Genomic DNA, 14490 nt, shown 5'->3' on the forward strand with positions numbered 1-14490 from the left:
AATTTTCTAGCTAGTTAACCTCAATTCGTATATTAACATAAGCTGATTTACGAGTATGCAGCGTTTTCACTCCAACCTTCTCAATTCGATGATAATAGTTACTAGTCTTTCGGGCACTCGAGGCCATATCTAATCTCTAGTTATGTATCTTCTCCTTTAAGCTAGTGTACTTACTTTATAACGAATATGCCCAGTTAATCGCATAGTAACATGCAGTAACAGCATGTCACAGCAATAGAATAATTGAAAGCACATCGTAGCATAATTTGTACACGTGTGCTCGCGATAGCGCTTTTCCTTTCTGTTACGCGGCCCATATCACCACTCACTCTCACCCACTGTACGTCATATAAGCTCCTGACGCGACGATGGGGTGAGCATTCCTTCTGTAGCCTTTCTGTCCGTCGTTAAGTAGTGTCCACAGCTAAGCTGCTGCATGCAATAAGCCATGTACGAGTAGCGTCCTCCCCTTCGTCTGCGGAAGGTGCCAGGCACGACACGCATTCGCTTACTAAAGAAGAAAAAGACCCAAACTCAAGCACCTACGCCGACATACCCATCCACAGTATTTTCCGCCAATGAGAAAAAAAGAAACTGCTCGTGTCCCCTATAAATATTGGGACTAAATGTATCAGAATGTAACTAGGTTAGAACAGCCTGTAACAACGATAGCGCTCGCGAGAAAGAGTATATTGTCGATTCCGAGAGTAGCAAGGATAAAATGGCTTTAAGTAGATTAAGGCGTCATAGAGTATTAATTATGCAGAGTGGTTTTACTTACTAGAGAGAAAATAAATACGAGACGCTTCGTGTTGGTTGCCTCATATGTTCACGCTGCTCTATATGAGAGGAATGTTGACTTCGCATCCAGGCTTCAATATTCTAAACAAATATGTGCACGTAAAAAATCTTCCCCTTATTATTCCTTCACAAACGACGGCTTTCGGTCAGAAAACACCTTTGCAGATTTTTGCCGGTTCCGGGTTCTTATATCATACAAGCTTTTGTTAGCAAAACATTATTCGCATTGGTGCTTTTGAAAACCAGCAAGCCTCTTTCACTCACCGACCGGCGATACCAGAGGGTCCCCTGTGGAAACCATTGCAACTTTCGACCGGTGATTGCGCGGGGAGGAACAGCCCTAGCACCGCATGTGTAGCACCGTTAAATATAGCTCGTTTCGCATATTTTCGAACGTGTCTAAAGACTAACATATTAATAGGTCATGAGAAGCGTCCCGTGGCCGTCAAGCGAGGTAGTCATAAGCGATACTAAAGTTTAGGCTGGAAGACCAGGCCATTTCACGATACCGAAGTGTAAGCTGCGACTGTGTGACACTCTTATGCACTCCTTGGTTCAGCCCGCCATCAAAGAACGCGACATTACCTCTCGCTCGAAGCTCCCAGTGTGACATCTCCAAGCGCTGATTTCTGCAACAGCGTCTGTGAGAAAACATCCACTGAGCTCAGTAAAGCCCATGGCGTATGAACAATTTGAGCGCGTATCTGTGAACGGGTAACGCTGGAGGGCTGCTGTGAGACACAATGGTTCAGTGTAAGGTTATTGTTTTTGCCTTCGTAACATTCGGAAAAAAATATCTTAATTGAAGTTCTCTACACCTTGGCGATTATAGAAACCATGGCCGGAATCAAGTGAAGTTTTTCGGGACGTTTGTACTCACTTAGTTTGTTGTTGTAGCGGCAGCTGTGGTGCTGCAGAAGCAAAGAAAGCTTCGCTTTGAAAGATGATGCCATAATTAAGCAAACTGGGCCCTTCTTACACCATCTCAGTCATAAATCTCCCAAGCTATTCTTAACTTTCTATACAATCGCTTTTCGAGTGAAGAACTGGGACTATACACTTGCACATTAATGACATTGCGTGGCATTTCCTTAATTTCAGTAATAATAGGAACAATTGATGCCGTAACTTAACACAGTGGCCTAAATATATCATTTGAACATCCATACATTGCCAGTATTTAAAGACTTCAATTTTTGTACATTGTCGCTACTTAAATGTCAAAAGCTACGTAATTTGAATATATCAAAATTCCATATCTGGCGTTTAGAAAACTGTAGCTTCTTAAAGAGAACAGATGTCCAAATGGCATGAACAACTCCCATTTTAACGTTCACGCGAAGCAACATTATTATCTAAATGTGACTCCCCGTAAGTGTGCTACGTCGAATGTATGACTTTTGTAAGAGGGCTATTTTGAAACAGCAGCACGGCAAAATCACGCATCAGGTTATTTGTGGCTACTGGAATTGCGCCAACAGATGGCCGTTGTACATGAGTTATGATATCTATTTTTCGTAGAACGCGATCATGTTTTAGACTACAAGTACGTACAGTGCGAGCGGACGAAGGCTGAGTAAGGAACCACCCAAGGCGCAGGCGCTTGCTCTCTCTTCGACAGCACTGTACGTGTCTACGTTTCCCGTGTCGCGCCAACTAGGCCAAAGAAGCGTGTTGTATATTTTAAGCGCGGACTTTTGGGGATATTCAAACGCTAATATTTCTGGTTATTATTACAATTATTCCAGCACCTATTGGCTTCTAGTTTTCTTGAGCGGCTACGCATTTTATGAAAATCAGTCGGGGTTGGTGAAATATAGTGTACTTTTAATTTGTCGATGTCTTGTTTTAAGGTAGACTGATCCGCGCAGAATGACCTAAATAATATGGGCATGGTTTCACTGTCATGCCACGTTAAAGGCTATGATAATACAAACATTTGTTTAAAGTGTTGGTATGAAAGCCCTATGAGATTCAATGGGAAATACAGGGTGTTCTGGGGAAATGGGCAAATATGGTGAAATATGAGTGCCCTTGAAAATATGGAAATAGGAAATATGGCGAAATATGAGTGTCCTTGGCGAAAACGAACAGTGAGTCCAGGACATGAGGATAGCCCTGTTGGAAGCCACGGAGGCCCTCTAATCCACAGCTCGTATGACAAGACTCGCACCGCTCCTAGGTGGCGCTTCCGGTGCAGGGCGATGGAGAGGGCGCTAGAACGAAGTAATATCGGGTTTAATCTCATACAAACAGGTGGGGTATACAGTAGTATAGCAGCAACTCCCAGGTTTATTTTATGCGGACGACATTGTGTTGCTAGCTAACAAGCAAAGCGATTTGCAACGTCTGGCTAATATCTGTGGACAGGAAGGCAACAATTTCGGTTTGAAATTTAGTGTTAGAAAATCAGGTGTTATGGTATTCAATGAAAACAGTGCACAGACAGTGGAGATACAGGGCCGAGAAATACCTCGGGTAACAGAATATAAATACCTTGGTATATGGATAAACGAAGCGCAATAGATATATGGAAACACAAGAAAAAACCATCACAGTAAAGGGGAAGAGAAATGCAGCCATAGTGAAGCACAGAACGCTATGGGGATACAATAGGTACGAGGTCCTCCGAAGTATGTGGAAAGATGTAATGGTTCCAGGACTTACTTTTGGAAATGGGGTTGTTTGCTTTAAATCAGGGGTACAATCAGGACTCGACGGGAACCAAAGGTGAGTGGGTCGCCTCGCATTGGGCGCTCACGGGAAGACTACAAATGAAGCTGTGCAGGGTGATATGGGCTGCACTAGTTTTGAAGTGAGGGAAGCTCGCAGTAAAATTGAGTATGAAGAACGGCTGAGGAATATGGAAGAAAGTAAATGGGCTGGGAGAGTGTTCAGGTATCTGTACAGGAAAAAACATTGATTCACAGTGGAGGAAAAAAACTAGGAAGCTTATCAGCAAGTATGCGGCCTGCGGGTGGGCAACACAGCAACAAAGAAGGTCAAGCGGAAAGTCAGAGAGGCTGAAATAATCTCATGGGTGGCGGCAATGGAAAAGAAACCTGCCATGAGTAACTACTTAAGAGGGAAAAAATGAAATCACGAAAGAAACCATTTATGATAACTCAAAGGGAAGCTTATTACTTTTCGAAGCGAGATTGGGATGCCTTAGAACACGCACCTATAAAGCGAGATATAAGAAGAAAGAAGAAGCATGTGCTTGCTGCGGTAAAGCTAGGAAAACGACGGAGCATATTTTGTTAGAATATGAAGACGTCTACCCAGCGGTCGATTTAGGCACCACTGGCCTCCTTGAAGCCATTAGGTTCCGCAGGAGCAGTGGTAAAGCAAACATGTCCGCAATAGACATTAGTAAGAGGCGATAGGAGGATTGGTGAAAGAAAAGTAGGAAAACGACAAAATACGGAGACGTACAAAAGCGCAGTTCGCAATAGGGGCTCAGAAAATTTGGGCGTGGTAGTTCATGGTGTTTTTTTCTCTTTTTTCATTGTTTAACCTTGGTAGGACATTAGGTAGTATAATAGCTTGAGCTTGGTGGCTAACCCACCGCCCCGTTCCAAAGGGGACGCTTATAACATCCATCCATCCATCCATCCATCCATCCATCCATCCATCCATCCATCCATCCATCCATCCATCCATCCATCCATCCATCCATCCATCCATCCATCCATCCATACATACATACATCCATGCATCCATCCAGCAGCGAGATAACCAAGAGTCGCTTAAAGCACTGGTGGAAAAAAGCAGGACAGCGATTGCTACGACCGGATCTGTTACAGGAGCATACCTGATTAAATCAAGAAGGCTAGGTGACTATTTGTGACTGCCCCGTTTCATAAGAGATGTCAATAAATCATCATCGCCATCACACTACCATCGTCGTCATTATCATCACCACCATCATCATCAACACCATCATCATGACACTGGCACTCCCAAGAGACGAGCGGCAATTGGCCTGTCAAATAGAAAAATGTAGAATGCTTGTTAACGTCTCGAAGGTAGCAAAAATGAGCAATACTCGTCGTGGAAAGAAGAAATAAAAGTATCACAATGATACACGTAGGGCGTGGCACGGTGGTTGTCCATTAACCACCGTAGCACGTAGCTCAGTGAATACTGCAACAGGAATCCGGTTAATGCTGAACGATACAGACGGTCCAATAAAATGTCATGTTGTCCCTTGCGGTCACTGTCTATCACAGCTACCACGAAAGCAAGTTCGGCATGGAGTGTATACATCAACCTAGCTGCAGGAGAGCCGGCAGGAATAATATTGCGCCACATCTTGGCCGAGTAAGAGCACTGTTCCTGAGTGCTTTCCAGGCAACAACAATCTTAAGGGCAACGAGCACGCCGATGGCGTTGCTTGGTTAACTCATCAAGACGGTACACACTGATCGATCCCTTTGTCAAGAACGGGTACTGCTAGAAACCTTCGCACGCATGCGCGATGCATTATGATGCCCTTGCGGAACATGCCAAGTTTTCAAAACAGCCGAGTGCACCGCCTGAACCCTTCGAGTCTCGTATGGACTATACCAATGCGAGACAACCCTCCGTTGTCGGATGTGACTAGAAGCAGCTTTTAGGGATTCCGCACGAAGATAGCCGACAGCGCTAATTATGGCAACTGCGCTCGCGAGGAGATGCTTGAGTACATTCTTTGTGACATTCCTCGTTATGGTGCACAGCGGAGGTTGCTCGGCTCTCTATCTGACTACTTTCGGAAATGACCATTTCGAAATGCCGGCCCTTCGAGTTGTCGCATTTGTTTTGGTGGCTGTGAATATGTGTATGTGCACAGTGAGCTTCACCCGTGTTTCCCTCTTCTCATACTTATACCTTCCCCTCACCGGGTTTTATAGCAGACCGGATCTTCTCTTCCATAGTGGACCTCCCTACAATTCTTTCATCTTTCTATCTATTCTTCTCAGTGGCGAAAAATCTTGCTTTAGAGAACGGAATTGCCAGATCGATCGAGATAGCAGACATCGAACACTTCCTATGGTCGTGCCCAAAATACCGAGATAACCCGCCGTGGTTGCTCAGTGGCTATGGTGTTAGGCTGCTGAGCAAGAGGTCGCGGGATCGAATCCCGGCCACGGCGGCCGCATTTCGATGGGGGCGAAATGCGAAAACACCCGTGTACTTAGGTTTAGGTGCACGTTAACGAACCCCAGGTGGTCGAAATTTCCGGAGTCCCCCACTACGGCGTGCCTCATAATCAGAAAGTGGTTTTGGCACGTAAAACCCCATAATTTAAAATACCGAGATAAAAGGGATGCTCTTCTGGAGCACCTCCAAAAGAAGGGCATTCGGCATGTGTGCCTGTAGAACTTTGTGCTCCCAGAAGGATCAGTCATAGCCCGCAAAGAAGCTTCACGTCTTCTTCTTGCGTTCCTAAGAGAGACTGGTTTGATGAATATGTAGTTAGATACCGCAGTAATATTGTAAGAGATGCTCCGGTGGACCCAATGCCGGCCATGGTCGCCAGGCTAAACGCGCCTGTTGCTGTACAACCCACCATCTTTTACGGCATGCATATTATATTTGATGCACCACGTGGTACTAATATTATCTGCAGTAATGTTACAACAGTTCGGCGCAGTCAGCGTATGCAAGTCGAGGCAAAGAATCTCTCCGTCAGTGCTGCGTAGGTGGGGCTGAGCACAGCTTCTGCTTCATTGCTGTTCTATTTAGGGTCCGTATCACCCGCGTAGCTCGAAGCCGGTCGCACAGCGGCCTGTTTAGCGGTACGCCGAGTGTATAACAGACCTCTCAAGCGTGGGCGCTTCAAAGCCGGGGGCTCAGGTTTCGCGTTCCTTTTATAAACGCGCCTGTCTCATATTTTTTGGCTCTCTCTCGCTGCGGTTCTTCAAAAAGCGTGGCGTTGTCATGCGGATGCCTGAGCTTGGAGTCCGCAGTGCTCCTCTCTTTCTCCTCCTTTTGACAGCGCGCCGAAGACCAGAGAGGGGGAGCGAGCGCGCTCGTCTTATTAGTAAACGGGCATCAAAAAACGCACCCTAATTGGCGCAACCGGATACGCACGTCAAGCGAAGACGCGCGGCTCGCGTGCTCCGCACGCTCCGTTAGTCGCCCGGGTAGTTAGCTACCGTCTAATGAGGCCGCTTGCGTTACCTGGCCGTAATCGGAAGCTCACCTGTTCGCCCGATCGACTGCCCAATAATTGGGGGGGCCTGGCCGGGCTGCTGCCACATGTTTCGCGCTGTAGGTTCGCTACACAGAATCGATGCTGACGAGCGCTGGTCCACCGCAGCCCGTGTGCTTGCGCAAATGGGGCCCTTCCTGTGGAAGCCGGCGATTGATCGCCGCAGATGCGGTGGCGGGGACCTTGCACGTCGAGGCAACACATTGCCGTCGTGCGGCTTCGAGAAATAACACCCTTGGCCGTGTCTTTATCTTACGTGTAGCGCGGGCGTATACGACGCTGAAAACCGTTGCGCTCTTGGAACCGATAGGCCTGAGGGAGAAACGGGTGATTGAAGCCGGAACAGTATAGCTGTATGCCACTACGGAGAGTCACGCTGCCCTTAATGCCCCTCTCGAATGAACGCTATATAATGTCTCGTTTCGGTCTCATTTCTTTAGTCTCAACTGCGAGCCACCTTGTGCAGCTACGCGGTCGACTCCGCGATGGTTCGGCATCTGAGCGCAAGTTGTCGAGTACAGGCAATGTGTAACAATCCTTGCTCAAAACGCCACCGTCGGAGTGTTGACATTCCTGCTTATGCGCGGATACGTTTGTTTGTTTGTTTATTATTACTGTTAGCCCTAAAAGGGCCATTACAGGAGTGAGAATACAAATAGTAACTGTCAGAAATAATGACACGCACATGAACAAGAAGAAAAAGACAACAGACATAGCTAGGGTTACACTGTCCGTTTTTCAGATATTCACAGCGGTATATATATTGGCCAGACATATATCGGCCAGACAGGTCGTTGCATTAATGACCACATGCGTGAGCATCGCTACTTGCTACGTACAGATGCAGGAGGGAACTTGCCACTGCATTGCGAAAAGCACAATTGCCGACCAGTTTTTGATAGTGTATCGATAGTGGGAAGAGAGCGCAGTAAACTGGAAAGAAAAATTAGCGAAGTGTTCCACATTAAAAAGTTGGGCGCGCATACATGTGTGAGTGAACCTTTGGTTCATATCAGTGATAAAGAACTTCAGTTTCTAAATTTATCATGTTAATCCAAGTGTTGTTGCCTTTTTCGGGAAAGGTTGTGACTTGGCTTTTGTGCACGTGTATATCTTTTGTTGATATTTGACTACAAACCTTGTTATTGTTCATGGGTGTATACGCATGCGTGGCGGAGATTTATGGAATGTATTCACAATAAACTTCAGTTGTAAGTCCAGCGTTAACCTGTCCGTTTCTACTTACTTGTGCTCGCGTCCGTACTTGCTGGAAACGTTATATGTTCACGAACACAAAGTACTCGGGACCAGTGCGTGGCTTATAAAAGAATTGGATCAAAGCATTGGGTGGCATGTATAAACAAATGCATCTAATTCGTTTAGAGATGTTTTAGTCGAAGGGGGCGTAACCATTGAATCGCTAAGCTTGTTCCATTCCTTGATTTCCCTAGGGAAGAAGCTATATTTAAAAGCGTAAATGCGCGTTAATGGGGGTTCGATATACATGCTATGTCTGTGCCTGAAGCGTTCATTCGGGGGTAATTTTGAAATTCGGACCCGTTAATTTTAAGTGTGTTATGAATGATGAGAAACAGAAATTTTAATCTGTCAACGGTTGTCCTTATTTCTAAAGCAGGAAGGTTTGCGTTGCGGTACAGTTCAGTTGGGGAGTGACAGTGGTGATATTTGTGAAATATAAATCTAGCAGCCAGACGTTGGACTCGACCTAATTCATGACGGTTTGTCGCCGTGTGAGGGTCCCATGCTATCTTAGCGTATTCTAGAATGAGTCTTATTAAAGTCTTATATGCCCAGTGTTTTACTTCAGGAGTAGCAGTGCGCAGGTTGCGTCTGAGGCTCCATAGAGCTCTGCTTGCACTGTTGGACACCATATCTATATGTGTCTTCCACCTGAGCTCATCAGTGAGTAGTACACCTAAGTATTTATGTTCAGTTACCTTTCTAATATCGGTATGACAAATTTTGTGAGTGTATTGATGAATTAACTTGTTTCTCGTTAATGAAGTAGACGCAGATTTCTCTGGGTTCAGCGTCATCTGCCATTGGTCACACCAGTTCATGGTATTTTTTTTTTAAATTAGCCTGCAATTCCAGTTGATCGTTGAGGGTTTTATCCTACTGTATAAAGCACAATCATCTGCAAATAATCGCAGTGCTACAGTTGTACAGTATGACAGATCATTAATAAATACCAGGAATAGGAGGGTCTCAGTACGCTGTCCTAGGGCACCCCACATTATACTGGTATGAGGTTAGATTTATAACCACCCCTTTCAAAGTATTGTTCCCGTATCTTAAGATTTGAACCAGCTAGTTATATTCGAATTGTTAAAGAAAACATCAATTTTCAGTTACAGCTCTGGGTGGAAGACCTTATCAAAGCTTTGGCGAAATCCAAGAAAACGAGATCTGTCTGTCCATGGTTATTGATTGTGTCAGAGAGGTTATGAACTAACTTAACAAGCTGTGTTGTGGTAGACTGATCCTTACAGAATCCATGCTGAATTGTTGGTAATAAATTATGTGTTTTGAGGCAATATGAAACGTGATGACTAACAATGTGCTTCAGTAGCTTAGAGCTGGTGCTTCTAAGCGAGATGCGTGCTCTGCACGTTACGTATCTTCATGGGTAATGGGTCATGCGTCATGGGTCAGATGACTCATGGGTCGAAAAATCAGACTACCGTCTTTATGGTACCAAAATTCAAGCGCATGTGCCAGTAAGCCGTCAACTGCATGCGCAAGTAAGTCATCAATAAAAGAGCTCGATTATCTCTGTTCTCGTTGAACGGACACCCTTCTAAATAATCACTGTGGCCACAAAAGTGTCTGCGTGTGGTTTTCTCGGTTTTGTTCATATTTGCCGAGCAATGTACACGTGTCTTAAGACGTTTTGGGGAGTATAAGTATGACTGCAAGAACTGGAAATAAATCTGTTGTTGAAAGTTAGCGTTGTGTGTTCGTCTAATTTGACTTTCGATGTCCCTCTCATTCTGTCTGCGCTACAAGGAAATAGAAGGCACCACACAGGGTGTTTCAGCGAACACTTTCAAAATTGTTTTAAAATTTCCTGTGGCAGGTAACACAATTCTAGTCCATGAGCTGGTCTACTCGAAGAGGCGGACATTACTTGCACATAAAATCGAAATGCCTAGTCTACTAATTAACAAAACTTCATTAATTAAGTTTCTTTAACTAATTACATTATGGCACATATTGTAATTTACAAATTCTAGCAGGTGACACTGCAAGGCACTTGAAAAGAATTGTGTGGATGGGACCATTTACGAGATATTCGCCGTAAAACTTGCGATGAAAATGCACTGTCGTTCTACTTAACAAAAGTCGTTCTATGCACTGAAGCACAAAAGTAACTGGAACACCAATGCATTTCTCTGCAGAGTTAGCGGAATTAATATCTCGAACCTGGTGTCATCCTGAGAATTCGTTCCCAGTGGAGCCTCCTTGCGAACTCCTCGGCTAGAATTTGTAAATTGCAATATGTGCCATAACGTAATTAGTTAGAAACTTAATCAGTGAACTTTTGTTAATTAGTCGATTATGCATATCATTTTTTTGTGCAAGTAATGTACGCCTCTTCGAGTGGACCAGCTCATGGACTCGAATTGTGCTACCTGCCACAGGCAATTATTACCAAAAAAAAACATATTGAAAGTGTTCGCTGATACACCCGGTGTGTACAAGTCCATGTAGCTACCCCGTCGATTAAACTTCTAATATATATATATATATATATATGAACCTGCGTATGTGTCTTATGCGTACGCATGAACCGTGGTAACAATATTCGTTTTCTGACATTTCTGTCTTTAGCACCATGTCGATGCAATCCCCTGCGTTTTTCCTCACATAACGCATGTGCCCACGTGCACTACAATACTATCTTGATGCAATGTTCAAATAAAAGCATAGATGGAAGCAAGCACCTATATATATTTTACTTAATAGCCTGTGTCCCACGTAGCGCATACGACATTGGGCTGTTTACGTCTTGCCAAATGAAAGTTGCGCACACTCGCTTCCTGGTTACAAGAACAGGCTCCTGCAAGTTACACTTCGACACAGACAGGTAAAATGCCTATTTATTCTGAGCAGTTTCTGTGCAATATAGCTGCGGCGAAACATGAGTTCGGGTTTCGAAAGCGCGCATCATTTTCTTCAGTTCTTCCCAGTGACTTGTCTCATTTGTAAAGCCCCATTTGCAATTGATGGTTTCACGCTGCTACACGTCACATTATGAATACTCGGTGCCACATGTTAACACGCCCTTGTTTACCAAGGTTTCGCTTCCTGGAGGACGGGATTTTTCAAGCTGTCACGCCCGCCGAATGTGCGCCTCCGCCCTTTTAATGGGAAGTGTTTGCAAAAGGTAGGCCTTCCATCTGTGTGACCGATTTTGACATGACGTACCAGTCGTTTTATTTTACTCATGTGTCCCAGGATTACACTTAACGCTTTAGCGCGAGTTGAGGCGACTCGAATAAAGGCGACGCGAAGGCTATTTTTGCTTGCATTATTGCGTTTAACAATGAAGTTGAAATATCTCGCGGCTTCCTGGAAAACGGTATACTGCATTTACTTACCTACATACTCCGCAGTAAGAGCTCAGCTTGCGTACTTCTTTTACTTGGGAGAAACTGAGCTTTAGGAAGTCAAACCTTTTTTTTTTCGCGAACATTATTCCGAAGGTGATTGGACACACACACACACACACACACACACACACACACACACACACACACACACACACACACACACACACACACATATATATATATATATATATATATATATATATATATATATATATATATATATATATATATATATATATATATATATATATATATATATATATATATTTATAGTTTCCCCTATCCTATAGCGTCCTTGTTGTCATTGTTGGCTTCGGTGATATGACTGATAAACATCGGGCGAATAAGTTGTCTTTCTTCGCGTCAATTATATAGCGAGGGTCTCGAATCCGAGAGCTTTGATGCCTTCAGGTAGGATGTGTGGGTTTATTGACCAGTTGCCTTCACCCAAAGACTTCACGTAGAAGTGACGCCTACGGCAGAAATGATCTTCCACATCCGCCGCCAAATGCGTCAGTGGTGGCGCTGGAGAACACTCCCAGGGTGCCAGCCTGCGCTATTGCCACTAACTTTCCCTACGTAAATAGTTTCACATACATTTGTGCATCAGGCTTCTTCTTCGCAACATTTGGTGAAGGTGCGGTGTACATACTAATCCTCATAAGATTCACGCAGTCAAGAACTTTCCTGCATCTTGCTCAGCAAAAGATGTGCGCAGCTTCGTGGACTTACGCTCCTATTTTCGTCCGTTCGTTAAAAATTTTGCAGACGTCGCCCGGCGACTGACTGACTTTCTCAAAAAGGACACTGCGTTCTTTTCGGGCCGCGAACAAGCCGACGCCTTCTACGCCCTTATATATATATATATATATATATATATATATATATATATATATATATATATATATATATATATATATATAACGCGTCAACAACCAGTCTGGAGTTCTCGGACGCACAAATGGAGTCCCCGTTCTAGGATGATTGTAGACCGCCTACACCCTTTACAGTAAAGCTTCTTCCCCCACTATGCTACTTCTTGTTGTTGTCTTGCACGATGGGTCAGAAAGACTTTGGACTCCAACTATTCTCATTGAGCATGTGGCAGGGTGATTGGCTGCTGGGCTTGGTTCAACACTGTACTTTTAAGGCGAACTTTTCTTTGACTCTTTCCTACCACTTCGCGGTTTCTGGCTGCTGTCTTGCTCGATTGGCCGGTCCCGAATATATATATCGCACTCCCAGGCGGCCTGTAGCAACCAGGGCCATTACGCACCGATCGCAGACGTGAATTTCAACATAAACAAAAGATGGCAGAAACGTGTACGCAGTACAAAGGTGACAGAGGCTAGGAAAAAGCGACGAGAGGAGCAGGAATGCCTTCTAAACTCAACGAACCGTGGCATGCTGCCTCGTGAACTCAAAGGGGAGAAACGCGACACGCAGCAGCGTCGATACGCAACGAAGAATGGTTTGGAACGCGAGTGCATATCTGCTCGCAAACTCCAAGTCGCGCGGCGTCGATACACAGAGATGAGACGCGGCCATGTCATTTATGGGAGCAGACAAGCACATTAAGAAATGATTCGGGCAGGACGAGTTCGATTCAATGTGCATTGTATGTGATAGGCTCCGGTTTCTTTCAGACGTGTCTACGGCGTTGGCGCCTCGCAATACTCGCATAGATGCACGGTGCGTCGACGTTTTAAGATATGGATTGCGAGTCGTGGGTGATGTAAGGTGTCGTTGGCGTACTGATTCCACCGACATGTGTCATTTGTAGGCGTTGGAGCTCCCCGCCTCGTAACAGATCGTACCGCGCTTTTTCGGCTTGATGTTCACGCGACAAAAAAGCTGAAAAAAATCGCACCACTTGTTTAAGTAGCGAGCGCATGATAATAATGGCATACTCGGGTGGTCGCTTCAAAGCTGTCTGGGAGCGCTACAAGGTCGGTGTAAAAGAGCAACTAAGATTTACCGCTAGCGTAAGCGGGCTCCACTACATGATAAGGAAGGAGAATCACCACAACCATACTCGGTTAGTCTCGCAATAGAGCAAAGCTGTTTTTTACCACCTTCGATCGCAGCACTGCCACAGCGCTCGCAAACGACTCTCCGCGAAATATGGCGACGCCCTCAGATGAATTAGCTAATGGTATGAAGACATCAAATTCAACCCTCGGCACGCCTCCAGTTTGATTGGTCTAGCTAGGTTCACTTTTGCGTTATCACCATGTGCAAGCCCACGTGGTGATACCTCACGGGTGGCCGAAAAAGGAGTCACGTGGCCGAACCATCGGTGCCTTCTGTGATTTGTTTATCGTTCCACCCATTGCATTACCTGGGCAAGTAAGCGACAGATGAAAAAAAAAGTATCTTTCAGCGCATTCGAAAGAAAGGAAATGGTCGGCGTGAGAATTAATACGCCATGTTTGCACCGTTCGCATTCGACGGTGGATAGACACATAATGTCCGAAAGAGGAGACAGGCCTGTGACGTACCCAAGAAAGGCGTGGAAAGTGGCTTGCGCCGAGTGTGTATATAGCTGTACAGTCAATAGTATTGCCATATTTCGATATTGCATTGATAACAACAAGCGGAAATGGCGCGTGACATTGCCCAGTCTTCTGTGTTCGAAACGAGGAAGCGGCGTGCGCAGGGTGCCGCTCGTGCTCACATATGTGGTTTTACCTAAATATTTTATGGTCTGCTGTTTTCGCGCGTGCCGCGCTATCTTTGTTCATTGACGGCCGTCGAGCAAATGCAGGTGAGCGAGAAACTAGGGTCATCCTGCATATCACCACAGGATACGAGTTTTTCTGCATTGCACGCGTTGTGTTATACTAAACTGAT

This window comes from Dermacentor variabilis, chromosome 1 (assembly GCF_050947875.1).
Source record: "Dermacentor variabilis isolate Ectoservices chromosome 1, ASM5094787v1, whole genome shotgun sequence".
NCBI lineage: Eukaryota > Metazoa > Arthropoda > Arachnida > Ixodida > Ixodidae > Dermacentor > Dermacentor variabilis.